The sequence below is a fragment of the Tachyglossus aculeatus genome, chromosome 21 (assembly GCF_015852505.1).
Source record: "Tachyglossus aculeatus isolate mTacAcu1 chromosome 21, mTacAcu1.pri, whole genome shotgun sequence".
NCBI lineage: Eukaryota > Metazoa > Chordata > Mammalia > Monotremata > Tachyglossidae > Tachyglossus > Tachyglossus aculeatus.
Genome location: NC_052086.1, coordinates 68,257,873 through 68,270,202, shown reverse-complemented (window position 1 = coordinate 68,270,202; position 12,330 = coordinate 68,257,873).

Below are 12,330 nucleotides of genomic sequence, written 5' to 3'. Positions count from 1 at the left end.
ATCCAGCCTAATTAACTTGTACCTGTCCTTGCGCTTAGAACAGTGTTTAACACATGGTAAGTGCTTAACAAATACCATAAAAAGATACTCTTGGTGCATATGTGTCTCTCTTTTTATCTTCCTGTAGCCTGTGTGTCTCTGTGGGTCTGTGGGTCTCACCATCTAAGTAGAAGGGAGAACAGGTGTCAAATCCCCATTTTACAGGCGTGGAAACTTAGGCACAGAGAAATGAAGTGAATTGTCCAAAGACGCACAGCAGGAAAGTGGTGGAGCCGGCATTAGAACCCAGGTCCTGTGATTCTCAAGCTTGTGCTCTTTCCATCAGACAGTACTGCCAGTCCACGACACAGCCTTGTCAAACTGCTCTTTGGGGCCAGTGTAAAATTCTGCTTGTTTTACCTGAGTCCATGGGGTCAAAGCTGGCCTTCTTCCGGGCTGTCGAACAGATGGAGTTTGATCACACCGAGTCCGTGTGGAGAGGTGAGTGACTGAGGACCACTTAACCACTGGAGGCTGTTCCTGGGAAAGAGCAAGATCAAAGGCTCAGAGATGATTCAATCTTCCTTGGTAAAAAGGGGCCATAGGAGAGCATGGTGGTATTTAATTATCTCAAAATGAAGTGCTTCTATTGAAACAGCCGGGGACATCTTGATTCCAACTCCCCACAGTTTAAAGCAAACACCGAGCTTTGCACATGAATTTACCAAGCCGGACTGATTGCGGAGCTGGAATGCTGTCCACAGCTATATTCCTGAGGCAAGATCCCGGCCGCTGGTCCATTAGAAAGAGTACCTTTCGGAGTACCGCAAGACTTGAGTTCTAGACCCGGTTCTGCCTGGCAGGCTTTTACAACTTTGGCTTTCCTTCTGTGGTGTGGGGCCCAGCAGGAGTCATGGAAAGGAGCTAGCTGACATGGCTAGCAAGTCAACCACCTTCAGGGTCATAGTACCATGGCACTGCACTAATGGGGTCACTTTGGCTGCAGTGGTTTCCGAAATGAAAAGGAAAAAAAAAAAGCTGTACACATTTCACAGTGTCCTGCCCTCCCGCCAGCTCCTCATTCACTGTACTCTGTGTCTCAGCGGGAACACGACTAATGGGGCTAAGTAGCGGTAGACAAGTCACCGGCCCTGTAACTGATTCCTCTGTACAGATTCCCATTCCTGAAGCTGAGAAGCAGCATGGCCTAGTGGAAAGAGTACTGGGGCAGTCGGAAGACCTGGGTTAATAAAAATAATAATAATTGTGGTATTTGTTAAGAGCTTACTGTGTGCCAGGCACTGTGCTAAGCGCTGGGTTGGATACAAGCAAATAGGGTTGGACACAGCCCTTGTCCCATGTGGGACTCATGGTCTCAATCCCCATTTTGTAGATGAGGTAACTGAGGAAAAGGGAAGTGAAGTGACTTACCCAGGGCCTCACAGCAGACAAATGTGGATCTGGGATTAGAACTCATGACTTTCTAACTCCCAGGCCGATACTCTATCCACTATACCAAACTGCTTCCCATCTTTACCATTTGCCTGCTGGATGACTCTGGGCAAGTCACTTAGTAATAATGATAATAATAATAATGGCATTTTTTAAGCACTTACTATGTGCAAAGCACTGTTCTAAGTCTGGGTGGGGGGATACGAGGTGATCAGATTGTTTCATGTGGGGGTCACAGTCTTAATCCCCATTTTACAGATGAGGTAACTGAAGCTCAGAGAAGTTAAGTGACTTGCCCAAGGTCACACAGCAGACATGTGGCAGAGTTGGGATTCGAATCCATGACCTCTGACTCCCAAGCCTGGGCTCTTTCCACTGAGTCACGCTGCTTCTCTGTAGATGTCTCTGAGCCTCAGTTCCTTCATCTGTAAAATGGGGAATCAATACGTGTTCTCCCTCCTACTTAGATGGGGAGCCTCATGAAGGACAAGGGCTGTGCATGACCTGACTATCTTGTATGTACCTCAGTGCTTGACACACAGAAAGTACTTAAAGACCACAACTGTTATTAGGCTTCAGGGCTGAAGTTTCTCCATCATTCACAGGAGACTCACTCATCAATGCAGAAATGGCTAATAGCTGACCCTCTTCCAGCCCCCATGACCCGGGAAGGAATTGGGGAAGTTGGGGAAAGTGCTGGCCAGGGGGAATCCTTGGGGAGGAGCAGCAGAAGGGCCAAGGAGAGGCTGGGATTGGTATTCCCAATTTACAAATGAGGAAACTGAGGTGCAGTGGGGTGGAGCTGGCCTAGAGTCCAGATTTCCTGCCTCCCAGCTTGGACCATACTGTTAAAAAAAAAAATAGCGTCATTGTCCGGGAGGCCTGCGGCCACCCCAGGTTAGTAGTCCTGGGTCCTAGCAGAACATTGACCCTCCCCACCAGGTAAACCCAAGCTTCTTCTTCCCGATGGGTCACTGCGGGCATTGAAAGGCACAGCACTTGAATCCCCAGGCAATCTTCCTGTTAGCGACCCTCTGACCCAGCCTGCTTCCCTCAGGTCCTGGCCTCCATCCATCCGCCCCTCCTCCCCTGCCTGGGACATTCATTTATAAGTTCTATGATATTCACTGAGTGCTTACTGTGTGCGGAGCATTGTACAAAGCACTTGGGAGCATATGATACCTTATGATACCTTAGAGCTGGTAGACCCAGATCTCTGCCCTCGAGGACCCTGCCCTCCTCCATCTCCAGCTTTGGTGAAGCAAACTGATGGGGAGACATCAAGAGGAACCCATACTGACAATAATAATACAGTGGTATTTGTTCAGGGCTTACTCTGGGCCACTCCCTGTGCTATGCATTAGAGTATGAACAATACATCAGCTCAGACGCAATCCCTGTCCGGAGCAAGGTAGCAGGACACAGGAATCACCGAACAGGGCACACAGGGCCTGGGGCATGTGATACGAGGCAGGGGGCACATGGCATCGCCAGTGGCTGCCAGTCAACCTATGCATCAAGCAAAACCTCCTCACTCTCGACTTCAAGGCTATCCATCACCTCGACCCCTCCTACCTCACCTCCCTTCTCTCCTTCTACAGCCCAGCCCGCACCCTCTGCTCCTCTACCGCTAACCTCCTCACTGTACCTCGTTCTCGCCTGTCCCGCCGTTGACCCCCGGCCCACGTCCTCCCCCTGGCCTGGAATGCCCTCCCTCCGCAGAGCCACCAAGCTAGCTCTCTTCCTCCCTTCAAAGCCCTACTGAGAGCTCACCTCCTCCAGGAGGCCTTCCCAGACTGAGCCCCCTTTTTCCTCTCCTCCTCCCCATCCCCCCACCCTACCTCCTTCCCCTCCCCACAGCACCTGTATACATGTTTGTACAGATTTATTACTCTATTTGACTTGTACATATTTACTATTCTATTTATTTTGTTAATGATGTGCATCTAGCTTTATTTCTATTTATTCTGATAACTTGACATCTATCCACATGTTTTGTTGTCTGTCTCCCCCTTCCAGACTGTGAGCCCGTCGTTGGGTAGGGACTGTATATGTCGCCAACTTGTACTTCCCAAGCGCTTAGTACAGTGCTCTGCACACAGTAAGCGCTCAGTAAATATGATTGAATGAATGGCATGGGGTAGGCGGCACAGGGCAGGGCGCACTGTGTAGGGGACAGGAAGCGTGGGGGGCTGTTGTGTATTCTAGCCATGCCCTGGCTAATTGGTGCTGGTGGTGGAAGTGGCAGCAGGGGGCCGAGCAGGGGCTCCTGCCTTGGCTGGCAGCAGGAAGGCACGGGGTGGGCTGGCTCTGGGAGAGTGACGGGCCCACAGGCACGTATCGCCGGGCCCCAGGTGCACCAGCCCAGTCCCATCTCCCGGAGGAAATGCAATTATGGCCTCTTATTTCCCAGGCCTGATCTTTATCCCCTCTGTCCTCGCGGGCTCCACCGAGGAAGGAGAGGTTCACTCGGCTGCCCGAGGAACAGGTTAACCCTTGTGGGCCCGCGACGACTTCAGCACGGTCGGTGCTCCCACCCCTTTCCCTGCCCCGATGTCCAGGCAAGCACCTGGCCCGAGCCCATTGGGTGCAACCAGGGCAAGGATACCCCCTGGCGCTGCTCCAAGGGCCCTGCCACTCCCCCGGCCCAAACGGAGGGGCTGTGGGCTGCAGGACTGCCAGGCCACACTACTCTCAGAGACTCCCTGACTCAGCTGCAACTCCCAAACCTCGTCCGCTTGCACCATATGCTGGAGTGGCTGGGGCCAGAGCTGAGCATCCCAGTGCCATGGGGAGAAGCCAAGCTGAATTAGCTGACAGTGAGGGAGCCCGGAACTCAGGGCAACACGGTGTCCCATCTCTCTGCCCTAGATCCCCAGCCAGACCGGAACCTCCTTGAGGGCAGGGATTGGGTCTACTAGCTCTAAGGTATTGTATGCTCCCAAGTCCTTTGTACAGTGCTCTGCATGCAGTAAGCACTCAATGAATACCATTAATTGATTAACCATTCACCCAGGAGCCACCCCCGCCCCCACCAGACCATCTCTTCTCTTGTTTTAGCTCAGAGAGAATGCCTAATCCCACCTCACAGACAGTGCCATGGCCACACCCTCCTCCCAAGGGCTTCTGAGGTCTTGTGGGCATTTGCACCCCTCAGCCTAGAGGTGGTGCCCATTCTGCAATGACCCCATCTCAGCTTGCCAATTAAATATACAACCTCAATCCGGTTCAACCTTCACAACATTGCTAAAATCCACCCTTTCCTCTCCAGCCAAACTGCTACTACATTAATCCTAGCACTTATCCTATCCTGCCTTGATTACCGCGTGGCCTAGTGGAATGATCATGGGCCTGGTGGGGGTCAGGACACCGAGCTCCTAATCCCAGCTCTGCCACTGACCTACTCTGGTGGCCTTGGGCACATTACTTAACTTCTCTGGGCCTCATTTTCCCCAACTGTAAAATGGGGATTAAATACCTGGCCTCCACTCCACTTAGATTACAAGCCTCATGTGGAACAGGGACGGTTTATTCAATTATCTTGTATCAACCCCAGTATGTAGCCCAGTGCCTGCCACATAGTAAGTGCTTAACAAATAATAAAGGTATGATTGTATGCTTTAGCTTCCTGTCTTGGGGTGGGGAGAGGGTGATCATCTTTATTGTTCCTTGTGGGCAGGGATTGCACCTACCAACTCTGTTCTGCTGTATTTTCCCAAGCATTTAGTAAAGTGTTCTGCACAAAGTAAGTGCTCAAATACCATTAATTGATTTATCTGTTCTCTCTGGGAAAGTTAAGTCATTGCCCATGGATTTTCTCTGTGGATTTGTCCCAGGGCTCTGTTTCCCAGGGGGTGGAAAAAGATCCCAGGACCATTTTTACTGAAGAACCATGGAAAGTTCTGCCTCTCCTGCAACTCTTGCATCTGTCCCCTTCCCCCATCCCTATACACACCTGGGCAACAAAGCACATCACCCCTCCCCAGGAGAACCAGGAACCAGTGCCATTTTCTACTTGCTTAGTAACTAGCCTAGGATGGAGACTACTCAACACCCCAGGTTGGCAGCTTTGGGTTTCCTTGCATCTAAACCAGCTCTCTCTTGCTGTAATTTAAGATGCCTCTCCTCTGGCTTATTTCTTGTTCAAGATGGAAAATGGATCCCTCCCTCCTCCCTCTGCCTCCACCGCCTCCCAGAAACCCTTGGTCTAAAAGAACGGAGACAGCAGTGAAGGCCCCGTAACCATCTCCTCTCCAGGCAAAGCTGGCTGGTAAATGAAGGGCGCCTGCTTCGAGATCCTTCCGTGACCCCATGTCTCCGGGCAAGGTAAGCACACCCGGCTGGAACGAGAGGCGTGGGAGGGCCAGGCAGGAGGGGAGACTGACCGCAGAAAGGGCAGGAGAGGCCACCCTGCTTGGCATGGAACATGAGGGCAGCTACCTATTTGCACAGGGACTTTTCATCGGAGGTAGTTTTCCAGCCTGCCTCTCCTCCACGGCGGCCACAATTAAGCAGAGAAGGAGACACACAGCCCCCCAAGGCCTATGTGGGGAAAACATGCTGAAATTCAAGCTCATTCTGAAATGGTTTCATTTGTAGTCAGGCGCCTTCAACAGCCCTTGAGTGGGAAATCTTTTGCTTCCCACCTCTGGTTTCTTCCATTCACTTCCTTCTGGCAATAATACAGGTTTATTTCCTGCCCTCCACCAAAACCAGGCTGATTTCCTCTCCCCAAGTCTGATTTCTTCTCCCCGACTCCCAGTCTGATTCCTCTCCTTCCCCACCTCCAGTCTGATTGCCTCCCCTCTCCTCACCCCCAACCTAATTTCTTCCCCTCCCCCAAACCCGGCACCCCCAATCCTACTTCCTCCCCTCTTGGTGCAGAAGAGGGGACTAGATTGAAGCTGTGTATTTGGTTGACTGTAGGAGACGGCCAATGGAAGATTGTTCTGGAGACGTTTCCGCAGCTGCACCTTGATTTTGCCACTCCCTTAGTGAGGCGGTCCCTGGCTCCTTTCTCTCCGGGGAGCTCACTGATTCTCGGCTCTGAGAGAGACTGGCTCTCCACTTCGGGCCTGGGTTCTTGCATTGTAGCTCATTAGCTTCCGGATAGGGCAGCCGATCGTATTTGTTCCTTTGATCGTCTTCAGTGTCCTCCTCCTCCTCCTGCTTCTTCCAACCCTTATCATATTCTAATTAGCCTCGCACCTGCCGAATTCCCCTCCTGATTATTTAAAAAGTATTCAGGACAAAAGGACAGCATATGGAGCCCGGAATCTCCCAGGATGCCATGTGCAAAGTGTTTGGGGGTGCCTGGCCCACTTTTCTCTCCCTGAGGGCAGAACGCTTGGGTTCTGTTTCTGGTTCATTCCAGACAGATTGAATATCATCATTTGCTCTGTGCTTGGGTGCCTCTCCCCTGAGCCAAATGCACCATCAGCAGGGACTTTGTTCTGGATTGGAGTGGTTCAAATGCCCAAGATGTCAAAGTGGGACCTGAGCTCTTCTTGTCCATCCCTTTGCCTCAGGACAGCATTGCACCAAGTGGATGGATTGTGTGTCTCACTGAAGAACATTTTCAAGGCGAGACCCTACACATCTGCCTTGCTATTCATTTACCTTTTTCGTATCCTTCATTCAGGAAGTTTATCCTTACATGTAACCTTCTGTCTCCTGCTGCAGTTAAAGTTGAGGAGATCAGGGGAAAAATGTGGTTGAGCTTCTTTTTGATCAGTAACCTGATAGCTGTCAGGTTTCTCTCTCTCCTAAAGCTTTTTTAATGGTATTTGTTAGGCACTTAGTATGTGCCAAGCACTGGGGTACATATAAACTAATTAAGTTGAACACAATCCCTGTTCCATGTGGGGTTTATAGTCTTAAACCCCATTTTATAGATGAGGTAACTGAAGCACGAAGAAGTGACTTGGCCAGGGCCACACAGCAGACTTGTGGCAGAACTGGGATTAGAAGCCAGGTCTTCTGACTTTAATGTCCATGATTTTCCTCTATGCCATGCTGTTTCTTATAACTTTCAAGCCCAGAAGGGAAAGAAGGGGTCAATCCATACTTTCCTCTTTCTGTCCTGCCCACTCAAACCTCTCCTTCCTCCAGTGTTATTTATTAACTTCTACTGTGTGTGGAACATTGTACCAAATGCTTTGGAGAGTACACCAGAAGCAAAAGACAGAATCCCCAACCTCAAAGAGCTAGGAATCAAATCGGGGGAAGACAGGCATACAAATCAGTTCCAAACAGAGGAAGCAGGAGGGAGAAAGAGGATTTAACAGGTAATAGTGTATTTTAGGATGAAAAAGCTGAATAGATAACCAAATACAGAGAAATCCCAAGGATGCATATAAATTCCAAGTATTCAGGGCGCCTGTTTGGTTGATACAACCTGAGAAGTTGGAAAGGAATCAGGGGAGCCTTTCTTGGAGGAGGTGGGATTTCAAGAGGGTTTTGAAAATGAAGAGAACTATATATAGCTAGGCAGATTGGGGAGGAAAGGAAGTTCCAGACAGAGAGAAGAGAGTTGGCAAGGGATTGGAAGCAGGTGAATTGAGAGTGAGATTCAGTTAGAAGGTGTTCTCCAATCAGCGGAGGCCCCTCCTCTATATACACCAGCCTTGGAGCAGCTAACTCCCTGTGTTATCTTATTTTAGTAGGTTTGCCTTTAGCCTGATGTAGCCATAATTCAAGATGCTGCGCCTTTGTTCTGTTCTTCTATTTTGGGAGTTTCAAGAGCAGAACTTAAATTTATTGAGGCCAAGAGGGATTTGGGAGGGTGGAGGTGGTGGTGGTAGGGTTATGGGGTGGGATGGGCATGGATAGGAAGTCATGGAAGCCAAAGTTGTATTATCATGCTTTTAATTAGAAATGTGATTGTTCTGTTGGTATGAGGGGACTAAAAACTTCCAATGGCTCCCCATTCATTCATTCAATTGTATTTATTGAGCACTTACTGTGTACCGAGCACTGCGCTGAGTACTCTTCCTCTTATTATTCCTCTTCCTCCATAGAGGAAAAAAATATGTCTTCTCTCAGAGCCATGCACACACTCACAGCCAGGCTAGGTCTCCTAGATCAATTCTTGTGTATGTCTGTATGCCTAATTCCATTTCCTCATCTCTGCCAAGTAAGTGATTGCCCCACTAATAGGATTGGTGATTGGTTTTTTTACGTGGCTTTCTAGCACAATGCCTTGATTGTTGAAGTGGCTTTCAGAGAGGTTGGAGGAAAAACCGGATGTAACATAATGTATCTTAACACTGTTGGGTTTAGAGATGGTTATCGGTGAGATAGATGGTCTCACCGCTTTGCTCTGTTTCAAGTCCTCACCACCCCATCCTGGCTCTTCTGCAAAGAGGCGGCTGCTGACGGGCTGGTGGGATGAATGATACTCCATCTCCTCTGCTCTTGTCAGTGTCAGCATTTGCTGACTAGGAAGAGGATAGAGATGGAAGCCAACTTACCTTGATCCGTCTCTTCAGGGCAGGAATCAGGTCTGTAAATTCTAGTGTGCTCAGCTACGCTCTTAGTACAGTGCTCTGAACTGAATAAGTGGTCAATAAATACCATGTGTTTGTTATTAATTCTGATCCTGACTTGTCTCCCCATGTGGATCCATCTTCAGAGAGCAGGTCCTGAGGCAGAGATGTATGGCTCTCAGTCTTGAGTTTGTATTGGCTGCCTCACCACAGCCTGGGTGCATTATAATTCAGCTGAGGTGAGCCTGGGCCTCCTCAAAAGTGACCTGTGTTAGCCTGTGTGCTGGTGGAAGGCAGTTAATTAGCTCTGTATAGCTCCTGGAGCCTTATATATGTGGTGACTACTTCATAGAATCCCTTGGCCTCTAATATTTGTCTGTCACCAGCCTTCCTCTCTCCCTCCTTCTTATTCTTAGGTGGTGAGAACCTTCCCCAGTGATGAGTAGAATGAATGAAGAAATATTGAATATTAGAAGATGTCCAAGACCACAGAGAAGGTCAGAATTGAGTAGCAGATCTTTTTTCTTTACTTACAATGGAACAAAGCTACCCCTTCCATCAGATGGTCTCCTCTTGGATTTTTAGTTCTGGCTTCTTGGGAAGCCAGGTCCGAATCTTTGCCCTCTTTTCTTCCCTTTTCTGTATTGTATTCTCCCAAGAGTTTAGTACAGTACTCTGCACACTGTGAGCAATCAATAAATACCATTGTCTATGATGATGGTGATCCCCAGGGAAAAGAGCTGTTCTTAAGGGTGTCTCTCTTCCTCTTCAGTTTCCTCTCTCTGATCTATAGGCACAGGGCACGAGTCAAAAGTTTTCAGGAGATGAAGGGGAGAATGTGGACTATTGAGGCAGCTTCTCCCACAAGTCTCTCTGGAGGTTGCTTTCACTCGTTTGAGCCAGCCGGGGACGGGGTGCACAGAACATTCAGTGGCAGCGCAGACTGGCTCAGCACCCTGGACAGAACTGGGCATCTGAGAGAAAGATGCAGGACCCAGCAGAGCAGCATCAGCAGAGACCTCAAATAAAATTTCTGTCTGCTGGAGACTGGAGAATGCTGAGAGGGCAGGCTAACGTGAAAGGCTCTCTAGACATTGCCTGGCCCCAAACAGCATTGGTGTCCTGCATGATGGGTTGCTTCTTGGAAGAAGGAAGTTGAAAATACCAAGCCAGCAGAACCTCCTGCTTGATTTTTGCTATATTAAATTTTAAGATCCCACCTTATGAGCCGGGGCAACTATGGAGCCCTTGGATGCTTTTTTCCTTGCCAGAAAGGAAGCCAGTCTAATTCACTCTGGGGGCCTGAGCAGATCTGTGTATTCATTTTTTTTGCACCACACTCTTCAATCAATCATGATATTTATTAAGCGCCTACCATGTGCAGAGCACTGTACTAACCACTTTTTAAAATGGTATTTGTTTAGCGCTTATATGCTAGGCAGTGTTCTAAATGCTGGGGTAGATATGAGGTAATCAGGTTGGACACAGCCCATGTCCTGCATGGGCTCACCATCTTAATCCCCATTTTACAGATGAGGTACTGAGGCCAGAGAAGTGAAGTGACTTGCTCAAGGCCATAAAGCAGACAAGTGGAAGAGTAGGCGTTAGAAACCAGGCCCTTCTGACTCTCAGACCCGTGCTCTATCCACTTAGCCAAACTCCTTCTCACCTGAGAGAGTACATAGACATATTCCCTGACCACAACAAGCTTACAGACTCTAGGGGAAGACAGACTTTAATATAAACAATTTACAGATGTATACATGAACGCTGAGGGGATGAGGGTGAGGTGATTGGAAAATGCCCAAAGCGTTCAGAACTAAGTGGATAAAAGATGCAGAAGGGAGAGGAAGTTGGGATAAAGAGGGCTTAATCAGGGAAAGCTTTGGGAGGAGATGTGACCTTAATAAGGCTTTGAAGGTGGGAAGAATGACAGTCTGGATGCATGGAGGGGGAGGGAGTTCCAAGGTAGAGGGAGGAAGTGGGAAAGGAGTCAGTGGCGTAATCAATCAATCAATCAATGGCATTTATAGAGAGCTTATGATGTGCAGAGCACTGTTCTAGGTGCTTGGGAGAGTACAATACAGCAAGAATTAGTAGACACCTTCCCTGCCCATAATGAGCTTACAGTCTAGAGGGTGAGATGGAAATTAATATAAATAATATATAAAAATAATTCAAAGATATGATAGATGAGATGAGCTCTGGGCCCAGTGACCAAGCTGGTGCAGGAGGAGTGAAGTGTGTGGGCTGGGCTATAGTAGAATATCATTGAGGTTGGAGGGGGAAAGGTGATTGAATGCCTTAAAGCTGATGGTAAGGAGTTTCTGTTCATTACAGAGGTAGATGTACAACCACTGGAAGTTCTTGAGGAGCAGGGAGATGTGGACTCAATGTTTTTTTTTTCTTCAGAAAAAATGATCCAGTCAGCAGAGTGAAGTGTGGACTAGAGTGGGGAGAGGCAGGGAGGTCAGCATTTGGGTTTCAGTTTCTTGGGATCTACCTGCATCTTCATAGGCTAGACATGAATTGAGTTCTAGGTCGCTGGCCATAAAGAAAAATAAACCATAACACCAGGCTGCTGATCTTTGAGATAACTGAGCTAGAGGATGCATTTGTCCTAAATTAGAAACCTGACAATGAGCTCTGAACACAGCTCCGGAGGCAGGGGTGGAACTACATGGCGGAACCCAAAGGAACCTCCCTGGATTTCAGGGACTCATCCTTCCTGGAAGAGGCTTATCTAAAGTCCTTTGGGGCCCAGCCCCTGGCTCTGGAATAAATGTTCAGAGTCTCCGGAAATACTTTCATTTTCATTCTTGGAGAAAGCTTTCAACTTTTTTTAGGCAGCGATCATCTCGTGAACTGCTTGTTGTATCTCCCAAGCTTTTAGTGGCGTGCTCTATTTTCAACAGGTGCCCAGTAAGCATCACTACTATTTCTCACTTTACTGCTGGGAGGTCTCATTGTACATGCTCTAAACTATGGCACTTCAATTCCCAGGAGTATTTGGGGGGTTTAAGGGTATTCTTTCCCTCCCCCCACCCCCATGACCAGCCACTGCTCACTGCTGAGAAGGGACAGCCCACAAAATAGAATCTGGCTCAGGAGTGCTGAAGTGTTTCTTTGTCCCTTTGGGTCAAAAACACTTTCCCCTTACACTCACATACATATACAATTTCCAAGAACATTGCTATAGAATGGATAAATTCATTGGCATAAGGAGAGGGAATAAAGTGAATGGAAGAATAAGGAGAGAAAGGAGAGAATAGACCTGAAATACAGTTTCATCTGGACTAGGCAGGAGACACAAGTTTGCTTCCTGATTCCACCCCTGAGTGCTTTTTGAGGGCAAAGTATAATAGCAATAATAATAATCATCATCATCTAGTACATGTTTTTGCTCTGCCGC